Below are 16,640 nucleotides of genomic sequence, written 5' to 3'. Positions count from 1 at the left end.
AGCTCTCAAAGTAGGAAAACTGTGAGCACCACCAGTTTCTTCTTAGCTTAGGCTTCATTTTATAGCACTATCTTCCAGCCATGGATTCGTTAGAGGAACCGTTTCGAGCCCCTTGCTCATTTGGTGATGATTAGTTTGGTTAGAGTGCCGTAATGTAATCTGTAAATTCACTCACCATGGCACTCATCATAGGCCATTTGCTGAAGGTGAAAAACCATCTGAGGCAGATGGTGTCCAAGTTATGGGACTGCCACTCTTCCCTTAACCTTGCTCACCTGTCACACTGGATGCTGAGTGGTGATGTACGGCCCCAACACGGCCAGTCTGCATGTCACTGTAATCGTCAGCTCTTGCCGCCATAATGCTGCGGAACAAACGCTCCGAAATTCAGTGGCTTATGATACCCAGTGTTTATTTTTCTTGCTCACAGTCCTGCAGAGCTGTGGGGTTCTGGCTGATCTTGGCTAGGCTTGGCTGTGTCAGCGGGATGGCTAGGAGTGGTTCCAGGTCATGGGTTTTTTTGGGGTTTTGTGTGTTTGTTTGGGATGGTTGACATCTTTATTGTTTTGGAGGTGGGGGGCAGGTGCTCAGGAGCTCTTTGTGGGGCGCGTCACTTCCTCTTCACCATCAGGAGCTTCTGGCTGCGCAGAATGGCGCTGGCTTTGTGAACGGCGGTCACGTGCAGATCTGGGCGGTACTCGTTCTTGGGCCTTCTGCTTCCTGGTGACTTGCAAGCAGGTGGTGGTGGGTTTTCACTGGCGGGATCTCTGCTTCATGACCACCACCACATCTCTGTTACGGGGACTGGGCTCCACACCCAGAGTCTAGTGGTGAATCAGCCCATGTAGTGGAAGGGCTTGTTTGCCTTCAGGTTACTGGGGTCAGTGCTGTACGCCTGCTTGTTCCTCTCCACCAGGAAGCTGGAGCAGTTCTGCCCCAGCATCCATTGCAGGTGGGAGGACATGGCAGCAGCTCCTCTCCCCATCGCAGTTTGAGATGGAAAGTGCTCCAGGTCACAGAATTTGTGCAAGTCTGGATCCCTGGCTGATGCGAATACAGCCACCTGGGACCTGTTCTCCTAGTGATGGCAGAAGCTCAAGAGGGCAAACCATACCATGCAACAAGTTTAAAGTGGCCTCTCTCGTGCCACTTCTGGCAATAATCTTGCTCAAGCCCAACTGCCCGTGGGTGGCCGGAGTATATCCCACCCACAGTGGAAAGCACTGCAAAGTCACCAGGAAGCCGTGTCGTTTCTGTTCCAGGTGAGCCATGAATTAGGATCAATAAGCCAAACCACTGGGGGCCCTGGCTCTGTGCTCAGTGGGGAGGTTGCTTCTCTCCCTCTCTCTCTGTCCCTTCCCCAGCTCTCTCTCTCACTCTTAAATAAATACATAAACCTTAAAAAAATAAGCCAAACTACCATAATGTTGTAAGGAAAATTCTCAAGCTCTGATGTTTTCTTCCTACGTAAATTAATTGGCCCGGGCTGTCACAACAAAGAACCACCCGCTGAGGGGCTTAAACAACAGGAATGCGCTGTCTCATGGTTCTGGAGGCCAGAAGTCCAAGATCAAGGTGCTGGCAGGGTTGGTTCCTTCTGAGGGCCGTGAGGGAGGCAGCTGTTCCAGGCCTCTGTCCTTGGCTTATCTTTTTCCTGTGTCTCTTCCCATTGTCTTCCCTCTGTGTATGTCTGTGTCCAAATTTCCCCTTTCTATAAGGACGCTAGTCATATTTTTTAGGCCCACCCTAGTGACCTCATTTTAACTCCATTGCCTCTATAAATATCCTATCTCCAAATAAGGTCATATTCAGAGGTACTAGGGCCAAGGACTTCAACACATGAATTTTGGTGGGACACAATTCAACCCATTACCCCTACCCCTCAAAGGATTATCTTGTTTTAGGGTATGCATCATTCCATTTTGGAGACTTCCTGGCATAGAGACCAGCAGAAAAAGCCTTGAACTGATGCCTCTTGCCCCGTGGTGAGCAGAAGACAGAGGCTTCAGAGTTTAAGACCCCACTCCCCAGCCCCATGATGATCAGAAGAAACTGACTTCTTCAGCCATGCCATACCCAAGCCACCACATCTCAGTCTGCTGGAGGTAAAAAACAAAACAAAACAAAACAAAAACTATGCCGATGGCCATAAGGTGTCATGGATGCAAAACCTTGGTATCAGTCTTAGCATCTATGAAACGAGCACCTCAACTTCCCTTAATAGGGTGCTGTGATGTTTAATGTTTGCCAGAAGAGCCCCAGAGGAAAGGGCAGAATCAATCCTTTTGATGACTGCACGGAATAACCCTGCCTCTTATTCAGGCTCAGGAAGGAGTCTGGGACAAATGACTGAACTCACCCAAGTTTGTGATCCAACGAACAGGGCAGAATGGGCCACCATGTACGCTCGCGGTAAATAACCTCAACATTTGATAGGAGCGCTCGAGGAGGCAATTCTCTTAGCAGCTTCCCTGTAATGCCGGTCTGATTCATTCGCAAGCGATGTGGCCCGAATGTGCTCCGGCAACCGCAGAAACAAGCGTCCTTTCTGCCATGTCAGCATTTTCCGTTCTAGCGTAAATTACGCACACTCGAGTCATTTCATTAAGATATTACGTCTCTGGGGCGCCTGGGTGGCTCAGTGGGTTAAAGCCTCTGCCTTCGACTCAGGTCATGATCCCAGGGTCCTGGGATCGAGCCCCGCCCGCACGGGGCTCTGCTCGGCAGGGAGCCTGCTTCCTCCTCTCTCTCTGCCTGCCTGCCTGCCTCTCTGCCTTCTTGTGATCTCTGCCTGTCAAATAAAATCTTTAAAAAAAAAATTATAAAATTAAAAAAAAAAAGATACTACGTCTCTGATGTGACGTGTTGGGTTTCCAGAGCCGGACAGAAAAGCATCTGGTGGCTCAGGACAGCCAACCCCGCCCCTCGCCCCATCTAACGATACTCCTGTGACACCTGGCCATTAGGAGGAGGAGGAAGAGGGACAAGCAGCCACACTAGACATGCCACCACAGACTACCACGGGGCTATAACAATGATCAGCAGCTTCCTTCCTTTCTTCCTCCCTAGCCCCATGCCTGGTGTTGGAACATTCCAGACATCTGGAATTATGACTGGCTAAATGCAGTCGAACACAGATTTCTTTTTGTGGAAATATTCTGATCTAAGACCCAGGAGGGCAGGGATATTGGGTAATTGCCATCCTTGCAATAAACATATTATGGAAGTTTATAAACTCGGCCTATCTCTTGGCTGCTTTAGGCTTCTGGTGTGTCTGGAATGGCTTTGATTTTGAAATCACTTAGACGATAGGCAGACTTTTCCTCCCCGTGCATTTGCAGAGCAATCTGATAAACACATCTGTGGCAAGTCCTGTTTGGGCTAGTTGGGGGCCGACCAGAGGATAGAGCACTTTTCATGAAATAAATACATACATAACACAGTGTGTATGTGACCCAAGTGGAATTGGGAAGACTGGAAACTATCACAAGATATTCTGTGCACACGATATCTAATCTCCCTTCTAGACAGAAGAAATTCAAATGAGCCTCTGCCATTAAAACTTTGATTATCAGAAACTTCATTTTAATCAGAGCTTGCCATAAACTCTGTGCTCAGCCGACTTGTGTGTTTAACATTCTCGATATTATATGCTGTTCCAATTATCCAAATTTTTCTTAAATTCAATTTCCCAGGGCCTTGTGGTGTTCAGCTAATCAAGCTTTAACTTTTTAAAAAAAAGTGTTTATCCCTAGTCTCTGTATACACGCTGTGGAGAGATACACACAGGCAGCAGCTCAAGGACGATGTCAGGGTGCCGCGATGCGACACTTTGCTGATCAGGAGGCCACTCCAGCGCCGTCTGGAATCTAAATGTCCCCCGGTTTTATTCCCGACGCTCGCGTGCCCCCCCGTGCGAACACTGCCAGGTGACCTCCCCAGGCTGCCCCCTCCCCCGAGTCCCGGCGCTGCCCACGGAAGGCAGCGACGTGCTCTGTGGCTAGATCCGTCGCCGGCTGCTTGTTTCCCTCTGCCCCCTTCTTCGTTGCTCACAGAGATTAGCCTTCAGGAATGCGGTTAGCACACACTGCCCTCATAACTCAACCCAGTATATCACAGCACACAATCACAGGAAATACCACATGTCATTACGACGTGCGCGCTCACGCGTCGCTCCCCCCCACGCCCCACGTAGAAGCAGGCGCATGCACGTCAGGCACGTTACAGTGGGCCCTCGGTTCCGCACCCCCGGCTTGGTGTGGCTGCCCTGCGCGCACCTGGGCCCCAGCAGTTAAGGGAAGGGATTCACTTCTTTTTTTTTTTTTTTTTAATGGCCCTGGCTACTTTGCTTCCCATTCTTAGGCTCAGCCCACAAGGGTCAAGAACTGTAAAGAAAGTCACTCTTGGCCCCCTTCCAGGTACCGGAAGGATTGGGGCTAGAGATTGTCTTATTGCAGTCGAGGGAGGAGAGGCCGGCTCTTGCTGCTGTCAGATCCGGCCTGGTTGTCCCCTGCAGACCCGGGGGAGCCGAGCCAAATGTTCCCTCGGTGTCTTCTGCGCATGCCTACAGAGTCCCTTTGCCCTTTGAACCTCGCTCTTTTCTGCCGCTGGAATGTTCTTTCCCCCTTTCTCTGCCTATTGAAATCTTCCCTTTTCCTCAATGCCTTGCACAAGCCCCACCTCCCCTGAAGAGGCCAGCTGGAAATGATCTCTCTCTCATTTCAACTTCTTAAAGGCTTTATTTTCTATAGCACTCATTGGACCCAAAGTAAACACTGCCATTGGGCGTTTGGGGTTTTTTTGTGCATGTGAGAGCGGGGACTTTGTTTTGTACTTCTCTGCCTCCCTATGGAGCCTGACTACGATGGCTCCCACATAATAGACACTCAACAAATGTTTGTGGATGAGAACAATGATGCTAACGGCTCCCATGAATTGAGTGCCTACTGTGTGCCAGGCACTTTATCTAGATGATTCTATTTGGCCTGTTTAGTTTGGATGAAATACATTTTCATGTATTTTAGTACTTTAATATCTTCTTTTTGTAAAAACTTAAAATTTGGGGCAAATGGGTGGCTTAGTTAGAGTTGAGCGCCCAACTCTTGATTTTGACTCAGGTGGTGATCTCAGGGTTTTGAGATAGAGCCGGGGGTTGGCCTCCATGCTGGGGCATGGAGCCTGCTTGAGACGCTCCCCCTCTCTCCCTCTCCCTCCCTCTTGTGGTCTCTCTCAATTAAAAAAAAAATTAAAATTTAATACATAGAGTAAAAAGTGAACACTTCTTCCAGTCCATTCTCTACCAGCTTTACACCACCTCCTTATTTTCCTCCCTAGAGATAAGCACCCTCAATAATTTGGCCTACCTGACCTTTGTCATATATATAGAAATAAAATCTAATATGCACTATATATGTAAGATGCACATACAGTTTAAAAAATATATATGTATAATTATACTATATGTGCAGTAACTCAGTTTAAATTTCACAAAATCTTAAGAGGAACATTATTATTATTTTTATTTTCGATTTGAGAACAACTGAGGCTAAGAGAGGTTAGTTAACCTTTCCAAGATCACCCAGGTAGAAAGTGCAAGAGCTAGGACTTGAACCTGACCCTGCTCTTTCATCTGGACGATTGTGGGGTTTCAGAGTTGACTCTGGACTGCCAGTGTCAGAATACCTGGGGAGCTTGCTCAATGTATAGATTGTCACCCGCCTCTTAGTCCTGGGTCCTGATTCAGGATGAGGTCCCAGATTCTATTGTGCAGCAATCAACCATGGCTGCTTCTGATGTATGCCGAGGTTTACAAACATGGTCAGCTGAGGGCATCCAGGTTGGTCTCCTGCTGTCTAGCTCCTGTCTACCCCAGCTAGAGGGACAACCAGGGGAAGCAGAGTGGTGGTATAGCCCTCATGAGTCAGACACTTGGGTTCAAATCCTGCCTCTACTACCTCCAACTGTTCACTTGGGCAAATAAGCCTCTCTTGACCACAGTCTCCTCATCTGTAAAATGGGATGGTAAGAATAATGCCTCACTCATAAGGTTGTTGCAAGGCTTAGATGAGACTAACAGACTGAAAGTGCCTAGAACAGCCACCCAGGGGTACCTGGGTGGCTCAGTTGGTTAAGCATCTGCCTTCGGCTCAGGTCATAATCCCGGGGTCCTGGGATCAAACACAACGTTGAACCCTGCATTGAGCCCTGCATTGGGCTCCGTGCTGAGCCAGGAGACTGCTTCACCCTCTCCCGCTGCCCCTCCCCTCTGCTCACGTGTTCTCTCTCTCTCTCTCTCATGAACAAATAAAATCTTTGAAAAAAAATTATTAAAAAAATTCTTAGCTTGGGTCTTTCCTGAAGGCACCTGCCCAAACCTCCTGCTTGGGTCTGCTTCTAGCTGGGTTATGGCCATTCCCTATCCATCAGTTCCAGTAACTGGCAACTGCAGAAAGCTCCAGAGGCTTTTCCTGGTGGCTGCCTCACTTCTCTTCCTGTTGTATTAGCGGCCACCGTTGGTGGATGCCACGGTATCCAGCCAGATTCCCCGAGCTGCCCACGGCACTCATCTCCAGAGGAGCGGCTTACCGTTTCAATGTTGTCTCAGGAACCAGTGTCTGCCTGCTCCTGTAGCCTTGCCCAGAGCTGAGGACTTGGTGCTTACGTGCCCCCGTACCCCCAGTGGGGGTGGCCTGTAGTCAGTGACTAACGGACACAGGGGCTCTAAAGGTCCGGCCCCCTGTGTCATGAATGGGGAGGAATGACTCTGCGATCCCCACCCGCTTCAGCCAGGGAATCGGGCTGAGTCTAAATCTCCATCTTCACTTTGCTTCTTCCCCTGCCCTCCACTGCTTCCGTCCTGTCTTTACCTTTTTCTCCCGAGAGCCCTCCCTCAATAATTCACTTGCGCAAGAATCTGTGCCCAGGACTCTGCTTCCGGGGAACCCGACCAGAGACACTGCCAGTCACTGCGGCCTGTGGTAATAACCCTCATGAGGCTCAGAGACCATTACCAAGCCATTGCGTGTCCTCTCTGTCCCCCACTTAAGTAATTAGCTCGCTCCCAGGGCCTGTTTTCTAGCATCTTATCAGAGGCTGGCATGGGAGTGAAAGAATGATAAATGAGAGAGGGAGCCGAGAGGGCCGTGGGAAGCCGAGAATCGTGGTCACCTGGGAGCCAGGACTGTGGGAAGGTCCTCCTCTGAACCGAGCATCAGGACCACCGGCTGGGGGCACTGATTCGCCTCTCCTTCCTGCATATTTGCACCCTGAAGTCAGGCAACCAAATGCCTACAAAATAATGTTAGTGCCGCTTGCTAGTGATGCAGTGAGCTCAACAGAGCAAAAGCTGGACACTTGGACATACAGAAGAGTTTGCAACCTGCGTGTGCGTTGCATCGTGGGTTTGGAGGGGCAGGAAGGCAGTGGAAATTCACACGGGCCGCCGATGTTGGCCTGCCCTGGTCTGTTATAGAAACAGCCACCAGGAACCGTTGTCCCGCTCACCGCCTGTTGTGAACACTTTCTTGACAAATATCTATTGACATCAGAGCCTTCATGTTTCTTTCTGCAGTGCACTTCCCTGAATACTGTTGGTCTTTCTTTCTTTTTTAAGACTGTATTTATTTATTTGACAGAAAGAGACACAGCGAGAAAGGGAACACAAGCTGGGTGAGTGGGAGAGGGAGAAGCAGGCTTCCCGCCTAGCAGGGAGCCCGATGCGGGGCTTGATCCCCAGACCCCAGGATCATGACTTGAGCTGAAGGTAGACACTTAACGACTGAGCCACCCAGGCGCCCCCTGAATATGGTCTTTCCTGAAACCATTAAGTGGGCAAGTAATACTGCTGTCAAGTTGGACTTTTCTTTTTTTTTTTTTTTTTCCTTTTTTCTTTTCTAAGTAGGCTCCATGCCCAGGGCGGGGCTTGAACTCTCAGCCCCCAGATCAAGAGTTGCATGCTCTACCAACTGAGCCAGTCAGGCACTCCGGACATTTGGTTTTTAACTCCCTTTCTTAGTTCTGTGAATGAAATCACATGTGGCCTCTACCTTCCCTTTAGAAGTGAGGGCAGGAGGAGGCCTTGAAAGGGGATTTCAGATATAATTAAGGATGCTTTGGTTCTCTGTAAAAATTACTTGAGATTTCAATACAAAATATACACTAATTAGAGCAACATGTAAAGAAACACAACTTTCTGTGTACATTTTAGCTCACAAATGCATACTTACTCCTCTTACAATTTTTCTTCTTGGGCTTTGAGGAGAAACTTTAATTTATTCCCAACTATATTTCTTGGCATTTTGAAAAATGACAGGTCTGTACCCAAAGCAATCTACAGATTCACCATAATCCTTATCAAAGTTTTAGTGGCATTTTTTTACAGAAATAGAACAATCCATCTTAAAATTTGTATGGAACAATTAATGACCATGAAGAGCCAAAGCAATCTGACAAAGAAGGACAAAGCTGGAGGCATTATGGACCCTGATTTCAAACTATACTTCAAAGCCACAGTAATCAAAACAATATGGTACTGGCATAAAAACAGACACACAGATCAATGGAACAGAATGGAGAGCCCAGAAATAAACCCATGCACATATGGTTAATTAGTTTATGACAAAGGAGGCAAGCATATACAGTGGGGAAAGCACAGTCTCGTCAATAAATAGCATTGGGGAAACTGGACAGCCACATTCAAAAAAATGAGACCGGACCACTATGTTACACCATCCACAAAACTCAACTCAAAAAATGGACTAAGGAATTGAATATGAGATTGGAAACAGTAAAATTCCTGAAAGAAAACACAGGTGGTAAGCTCCTTGACCTCACTCTCCGTGATATTTTTTGGATCTGAGTCCAATGACAAGGGCAATGCAGTGGGATTATGTCAAACTAAAAAAACTTCTGCACACCCAAGGAAACCATCAAAGAAATAAAAAGGCAAACCTATGGAATGGAAGAAAATATTTATAAGTCATATATCCAAAAAGGTATTAATATCCAAAATAGACAAAGAAGTCACATGACTCCAGAGCAAAAACCAAATAGTCCAATCAAACAACGGGCAGAGGACCTAAATAGATTATTTTACCAAATTTCAATTTTACAAATGGCCAACACACATATGGAAAAAGTGCTCAACATCACTCATCAGTGTGAAGTGCAAATCGAAACCACAATGAGATATCATTTCACACCTGTCAGAATGTCAAGTGTCAAAAAGACAAGAAATAACAAGTATTGGCAAGGGCGTGCAGAAAAGGCGTGCACTCTTGGTGGGAATGTAAATGGCGCAGCCACTGTGGAAAACAGTATGGAGGTTCTTCAAAATATCAAAACTAGAACAATCCAGTGATTCCACTTCTAGGTATTTATCCAAAGAAAACAAAAACACTAATTCGAAAAGATAGAGTCACGCTTATATTCATTATTTACAATAGCCACGATACGGACACAACCAATTCATTAATAGATGAATGGATAAAAAAGATAAAGTATGTATATATACACTGAAATACAGCTCAGTCATAAAAAAGAAGGAGATCTCGCCATTTGTGACAACATGGACCCAGAGGGTAGGATGCCAAGTGAAATAAGTCAGACAGAGAAAGACAAATACCATATGATTTCACTTATATGTGGAATCTAAAAAACAAAACAAACGAGCAAACAAAACTCACAGATGCAGAGAACAGATTGGTGGTTGCCGGAGGGGAGGAGAGGTTGGGGTGGGTGAAATGGGAGAAGGGGGTCAAGAGGGACAAACTTCCAGCCATAAAATAAATAAGTCATGGGGCTGTCACATGCTGCATGGTGACAATGGTCAACAACATCGGATTGATTATTATGTAACTTTAGATGGCGGCAGGGGGGTAGCTAGACTTATTGTGGTGAGCATTTCACTGCGTATATGAAGATCGAATCCTTATGTTGCACACCTGAAACTAATATAATGTTATATGTCAATTATACCTCAATTAAAAAAAAATGTCAGGCCTGGATAAACCTTTCCAGCTTCCCTTCACCGAGGGAAAACATCGATGTGGTTTATGAGAAAATTGGGCAGACTGGTTCAATATTGGTATGTTATTATTAACCAAGCTCCGTAGCTTTCATTAGGGTTCACGCTTTTTATTTTACGATGGGTTTTTTTTTTTTAAAGATTTTATTTAGTTATTAGACAGAGAGAGAAATCACAAGCAGGCAGAGAGGCAGGCAGAGAGAGAGAAAGGGGAAGCAGGCTCCCTGCTGAGCAGAGAGCCCGATGCGGGACTCGATCCCAGGGCTCTGAGATCATGACCTGGGCCGAAGGCAGCGGCTTAACCAACTGAGCCACCCAGCATAATGTCATACATCCACCATTATTGTGTCACACAGAGTAGTTTCACTGCCCTAAACATCCTCTGTGCTCCATCTATTTGTCCCTCCCTCCCTCTCTGGGGCCCCCTGAATCCCTGGCAACCACTGATCTTTTTCTTGTCTCCATAGTTTTATCTTTTCCAGAACGGTCATGTGGTTGGACTCACAGTTTGTAGCCTTTTCAGTTTGGCTTCTTTTACTTAGTAACATGTATTTAAGGTTCCTCCATGTCTTTTCATGGCTTGAGAGCTCATTTCTTTTTAGTGTGGAATGGTACTCCATTGTCTGGATGAGCCTACCCCTTACCATACCCTAGACATTGACACCAGTGCTAAAGAGATCCCAAAGGGGCAAAGAATCATTGTCTACCTTCGAGGAACTTCTGGTCTAGTTGGGGAGAGAAGACACACACACAGCCGTACAAAGTCAGCTAATAATGAAGCAGGGAGTTGGACCGGCCGAAACAACACACATGGAATGAGGATCTGTGGCTGCAGTTATGGCGCCTACTATGGCGCAGGAAGAGTTTGCGAAGCTTCCACCGAGGAGGTGCAGTGAGACAGGCGCAGGGTGAGACAGAGAGGATGGAGAGGGGGTTCAGGAACACTCCATGTGTCTCAGCCTTTGACCTTGTGTCCCCTCTCATAGTCTGTGCACCGAAAAGAAAGAAAAGGGGAATGACATACCCACAGCATGTCCGTTTCGCTGGTGGGAGACTGTCCCCGCATGGGGAGTTTGGCAATTAGCTCACAGGTGGATGAGCTGTCAAAGCCTCTCAAATCTTTAGCTGAACTGTGTGTGTGTGTGTGTGTGTGTGTGTGTGTGTATGTGTGTATGGATGTAATATAGAGTTTATTTTAGAAGAGATCATTTTCTTAATACTTTTTTGGTGGCGAGGTAAGTTGTAGGATACTAGGACATTTTTATTCCAGCCTTCATATCTTTCCTGCATTAAAAAAAAACACCACCACCGAACGTTTCCTGAATTTGTACGTCGTCATTGTGCATGGCCGATGCTGATCGTCTCCATATTGGCCTGATTTTACTACACGCACTGTTGAAGTGAGCACGATACCACTTTTTAATATGGTAAAATATAACATAAAGTTGACCATCATAAGCATTCTTTAAATTTATTTATTTATTTTGGGGGGAGGGGTAGAGGGAAAGGGATTGAGAATCTCAAGCAGGCTTCCCACTGAGCTTGGAGCCCAAAGCTGGGGCTCGATCTCATAACCCTGAGATCATGAACTGAGCCAAAATCAAGACTGAGCCACCAGGTCCCCCATCTTAAGTGTTTTTAAGTGCACAGGGAGGTGGCATAAAGTCATGACCACCCTCCATTTCTAGAACTTTCTCATCTTCCCAAACAGGAGCTCTGTACCCCTTAAATACTCACTTCCTATTCTCCCCAGTGTCCCGGCCCCTGGCAACTGCCATCCCACTTTCTGTCTCTGTGACTGCAACTGCTCTAGGGACCTCATGTAAGTGGAGTCATGCAGGATTTGTCCTTTCCTGACTGGCTCGCTGGTCTCCAGAGTGGCTACCTAGTTCCTGTTCCCACCAGCGGGGGTGCAAGGGTTCTGATTTCTCCCCATCCTAGTCAACGCTTTGTATTTTCCGTTGGTTTTGTTTGTTTTGTTTTGTTTATTTGGTTTTTTTAAAAAGATTTTATTTATTTATTTGACAGAGAGAGAGATCACAAGTAGGCAGAGAGGCAGGCAGAGAGAGAGAGGGGGAAGCAGGCTCCCCGCTGAGCAGAGAGCCCGATGCGGGACTCGATCCCAGGACCCTGAGATCATGACCTGAGCCGAAGGCAGAGGCTAAACCCACTAAGCCACCCAGGCGACCCTGTTTATTTGTTTTTAATAATGGTCATCCTCATGGATGTGAAGTGGTCTCTCGTTGTGGTTCATGGGATGTTCCCTGGGGGTGGACTCAGCTTGGGCATCAGAAGTTCTGTTATATAAAATATTTATAAAATGTTGAAATCCCTTCCATGTGCCTCGTCCTCCTTCCTCAAGGATTATTAGTACTATCACTTCATAGGTAAAAAGTTCTTTTAAATATATAATTGCCCACAGACAGGCCCACAGAATTGTGTTTTATCTTTTGCGAATTCATTTTCTTTATTTTACTTTAATGGCTTTTTAAGTTTATTTATTTCTTTAGGCATCTCTATACCCAACGTGGGGCTTGAACCCTGAGATCAAGCGTTGCATGTTCCTCTGACTGAGCCAGCCAGGGGCCCCTATTTTGTAAACATCAAGCAAGTTCAAATTCGGGGGATATAAAGGCTGGGGGCTTGGTGCAGGGAGGAGCGGAGCGCAGAACTGGGAGCCATCCTTCATGTCTTCTTTCTCCCACCTCTCTTAGCAGGATTTGTGTTTCTGTATTTGCAACACATTCCAGTGCCTGTTGTCAAGCACCCATGAAGACTTTCCAGGAAAGTCAAGGCCAAGGCTGGGCTAATTTGGCTGGTAAATAAGCAACTAGCCACTTTTAGATTTTGGACACTTTCTTACTTACAAAAACAGTGAAAGGAAGATCAGATGAAAGTGCTGGCTTTTTGGGGGAGGGATCGTCCCACGCCACAAAGGGTGCCGCTGAGATAAATGGGCCTGGACGGTCTAATTCCAGGTGGGCAGTACACAACGAGGAGGTTTTGTGGTGCGTGGCCCTGTCCTGTGGCAGAAGGTATGTAGGTCTCCTACCTCATCAGAACCCAGGAATTGCTCCTGCAAGCCTCGCGGGGGAGATAAGGAGGTGTTATAGCTGAATTAGGCACCCCCCCAACTGCAATTCGAACCTTGGGGCCCTAACCTCCAGTACCTCAGAATGTGACTGTATTTGGAGGCAGATTTTTGTAAAGAGCTGAAGTACAATCCTATGGCTGGGCCCTCACCTGATCTGACCCATGTCCTTGTACGAAGAGGAGATTAGGACACTGCCACCACACACAGAGGGAAAAGGGTGTGAGCACACAGGAAGAAGACAGCCCTCTACAGACCCAGCAGAAAGGCCTGGAACAGATGCCCCCTCACAGCCTTCAGAAGGAACCAACCTGGCTGGGCCCTTGACCTGGGGCATCTAGCCCTGGAACTGTGAGAGAACACATTTCTGGGCTTTAATCCCCCCAGCCTGTGCAATGGGAGGCGAATGGAAGACAGCTGTTCTCCACAGACCTCCATCTTCTTGTGTTCCGCCAGGACCCAGATCAGCTGAGGTTCCAGTCCTGCCTGTGTGAACACGTGGCTGGTCACTGGGACACCATGGTGGACCTAGTGGTTCCTAGGGGACCACCTGCCTGTAACCCGCTTTGTGGATGAGGAGAGACTGTGCTAGCCATGGCTTTCGAAGATTTTTTTTTTTTTAAGATTTTTTATTTATTTATTTGACAGAGAGAGATCACAAGTAGGCAGAGAGTCAGGCAGAGAGAGAGAGAGGAGGAAGCAGGCTCCCTGCTGAGCAGAGAGCCCGATGCAGGACTTGATCCCAGGACCCTGAGATCATGACCTGAGCCGAAGGCAGCGGCTTAACCCACTGAGCCACCCAGGCGCCCGGCTTTCGAAGATTTTAATGCACCTATGTACGTTCACTTGTCAAGTATTGTTTTAACTTTAAAATATTTTAAGGGGCGCTTGGGTGGTTCTGCTGGTTAGGCATTCAACTCTTGATTTTGGCTCAGGTCATGATATCAGGGTCATGAGATCGAGCCTTGTGTCAGACTCAGTGCTGGGCGTGGAGCCCACTTAATATTCCCTCTCTCTCCCTCTGCCCCTCCCCAGTCTTTCTCTCTCTCCCTCTCTTAAAAAAAAAATTATTTAAAAAATCAGACTATACTCTGCCTACCTTTTCACAAGACCCCTCTTTCACTTAATGGGCAATATCATGGGCTGTGCCACAGACAGTCTTACAGTGGCGTCCTGACCCCGGGATTGCGGCCACAGAAGTGTACTCTTGATCTTGAGGCCAATCCCTTCCACAGGGGGTCTCCTGAGTCCATTGTGGCAGAGATGACTTGACAGGTGAACCAGTAAGAGGACCGTTGTGCGTGGGGCACCCGGGTGGCTCAGTCGGTTAAGTGTCAGACCCCTGATTTTGGCTCAGGTCGTGATCTCTGGGCTGTGGGATCAAGCCCCGAGTCGGGTTCTGCGCTCAGCGCACAGCCTGCTTGGGATTTTCTCTCTCTCTCCGCCCCACCCCTGCTCCTGCTTTCTTTCTCTCTCTAAGAAATAAAATAAAGAAATAAAGCTTGTGCTTTCTTTCTTTAAGAAATAAAATAAAGAAATATTAAAAAGAGAGAGAGAGAGAGAACCACTGTGTTTTCAATGCCAAAGGTCAGGGTGGCTTAGAATAGGGCAATTTCAATGAAGATGGAGAAAAGTAGGTACATTTGAGATACGTAGAGCGTATGTCAAATCTTGTCCTCCCCCCTCCCTGTCGCACTCCCTTCCCTAGCTCATATGTGAAAAGTCTTTTTAGACATTTAATGCCCACAAATCTCCACATATAAAGTTCTGTTTTACCTTTTGTTTGTTCAAAAAGTGGTACCACGCAATATCTATCTCTATATATTGTAATATCTATATTTTTGCAAGATGTTTTTTTTTTTTCACTTGACAGTGTGTGGGCAGCCTTGCATATCAGGACCCATGTCTCTTATTCTCTCTCTTTTTTTTTTTTACCAACTGTGTACTATTCCAAGTCAGGATTAAGATACACACGTGTGTGTGTGTGTGTGTGTGTGTGTGTATTTTTAAGTAGGCTCCACAGGGCCTCAAACTCACACCCCTGAGATGAAGACTTGCATTGAGATCAAGAGTTAGACAGTTAACCGACTGAGCCACCCAGGGGCCCCTAGATAATAAATTTTTTTTTTTTTAAGATTTTATTCATTTATTTGACAGACAGAAATCACAAGTAGGCAGAGAAGCAGGCAGACAGAGAGGAAGGGAAGCAGGCCCCCTGCTGAGCAGAGAGCCCAATGCGGGACTCGATCCCAGGACCCTGAGATCATGACCTGAGCCGAAGGCAGCGGCCTAACCCACTGAGCCACCCATAAATTTTTAAACCATATCATTATTCGTAAACACAGAGGTTATTCCCACTAGTTTTAAAAAGATTTTAGTTATTCATTTATTTTTTAAGATTTTATTTATTTATTTTGAGAGAGAGAAAGAGAGCATAAGCAGGGGAGTGGCAGAGGGAGAGGGAGAGCAGGAAGCCCAGTGCGGGACTTGATCTCAGGAACTTCGGGATCATGACCTGAACTGAAGGCAGATGCTTAACTGAATGAGCCACCCAGGTGCCCCTATTCATTTATTTGAGAGAGAGAGAGGGGAAGTGCGAGTATGGGGAGGGGCAGAGGGCAAGGGAGAGAATCTCAAGCAGACTCTCTGCTGAGCACAGAGCCAGACGTGGCGCTCGATCCCATAACCCTGAGATCATGACCTGAGCCGAAACCAAGAGCCGGACACCTCATGACTGAGCCACCCAGGCGCCCCTTGACCCCACTATTTTTTAGGCTTCCAATAAACACCCTTGGACATTCAGGCTTATTCTCTCCTAGGTTTCTGTAAGAGAGATTCCAGATGGCAAGTGTTGTCAAGAGAGAGATACCCAACAGCAATGTGTTTCTATGTGCACCCAAAGTCACATGCAAGAATGTTCACAGCAGTACTATTTACGATAGCCCCAAACTGGAAACCACCCAAATGTTCTTCAGTAGTACAACAGAACAATCCAGCGTGGTCTGGTCGTGCTGTGGAATTCTATGCACCAACAAAAATGAAGGTTCTGCTTCACAGAGCAATATAGATGAGGCTTAAAAGTATAATACCTGGTGAAAGAAACAAGACACAGAAGAATATATACTATATAATTCCATTCATGGAATGTTCAGAAACAGGCAGATCCTGCTAGGGGTCAAGATAGTGGTTACCTGGGGGATTTACTGAGTAGGAGAGAACCCGGGGGCTTCTGCGCACTGATAATGCTCTCCTCTTTGGACTAGGTGATAGTTACAAGGACATGTTCCATGTCTGAGCCACATACTTACCGTCTATCAGCCTTTTCTCTATGAATGCTCTATTTCCATAAAATGTTCCCTGTATTTCATTAAAGGCGTGTGTATTCAAAATAATCACTGGAACTGCAAATCGCCCTCCAAAAAGGTTGCACCCACTTACATGCTCACCAACAAGGCACACATTCTCCTTCGCCCACAACCTCGCACAACAGCGTTGCTAGAAAGCGGGCTGATTTTTCTGCCAACT

At 46.9% G+C, this 16,640-nt stretch overlaps 1 pseudogene; it reads right to left on the bottom strand.

The window, feature by feature from the left end:
• Window positions 1-587: 587 nt before the first annotated feature.
• LOC122897209 lies at window positions 588-964 on the bottom strand (annotated as a pseudogene).
• Between the last annotated feature and the right edge of the window lie 15,676 nt (window positions 965-16,640).

Source organism: Neovison vison, chromosome X (genome assembly GCF_020171115.1).
Source record: "Neovison vison isolate M4711 chromosome X, ASM_NN_V1, whole genome shotgun sequence".
Taxonomy (NCBI): Eukaryota; Metazoa; Chordata; class Mammalia; order Carnivora; family Mustelidae; genus Neogale; species Neogale vison.
The sequence above is the reverse complement of the archived record's forward strand: the minus strand, read 5'-3'. Positions and strand labels throughout refer to the sequence as shown.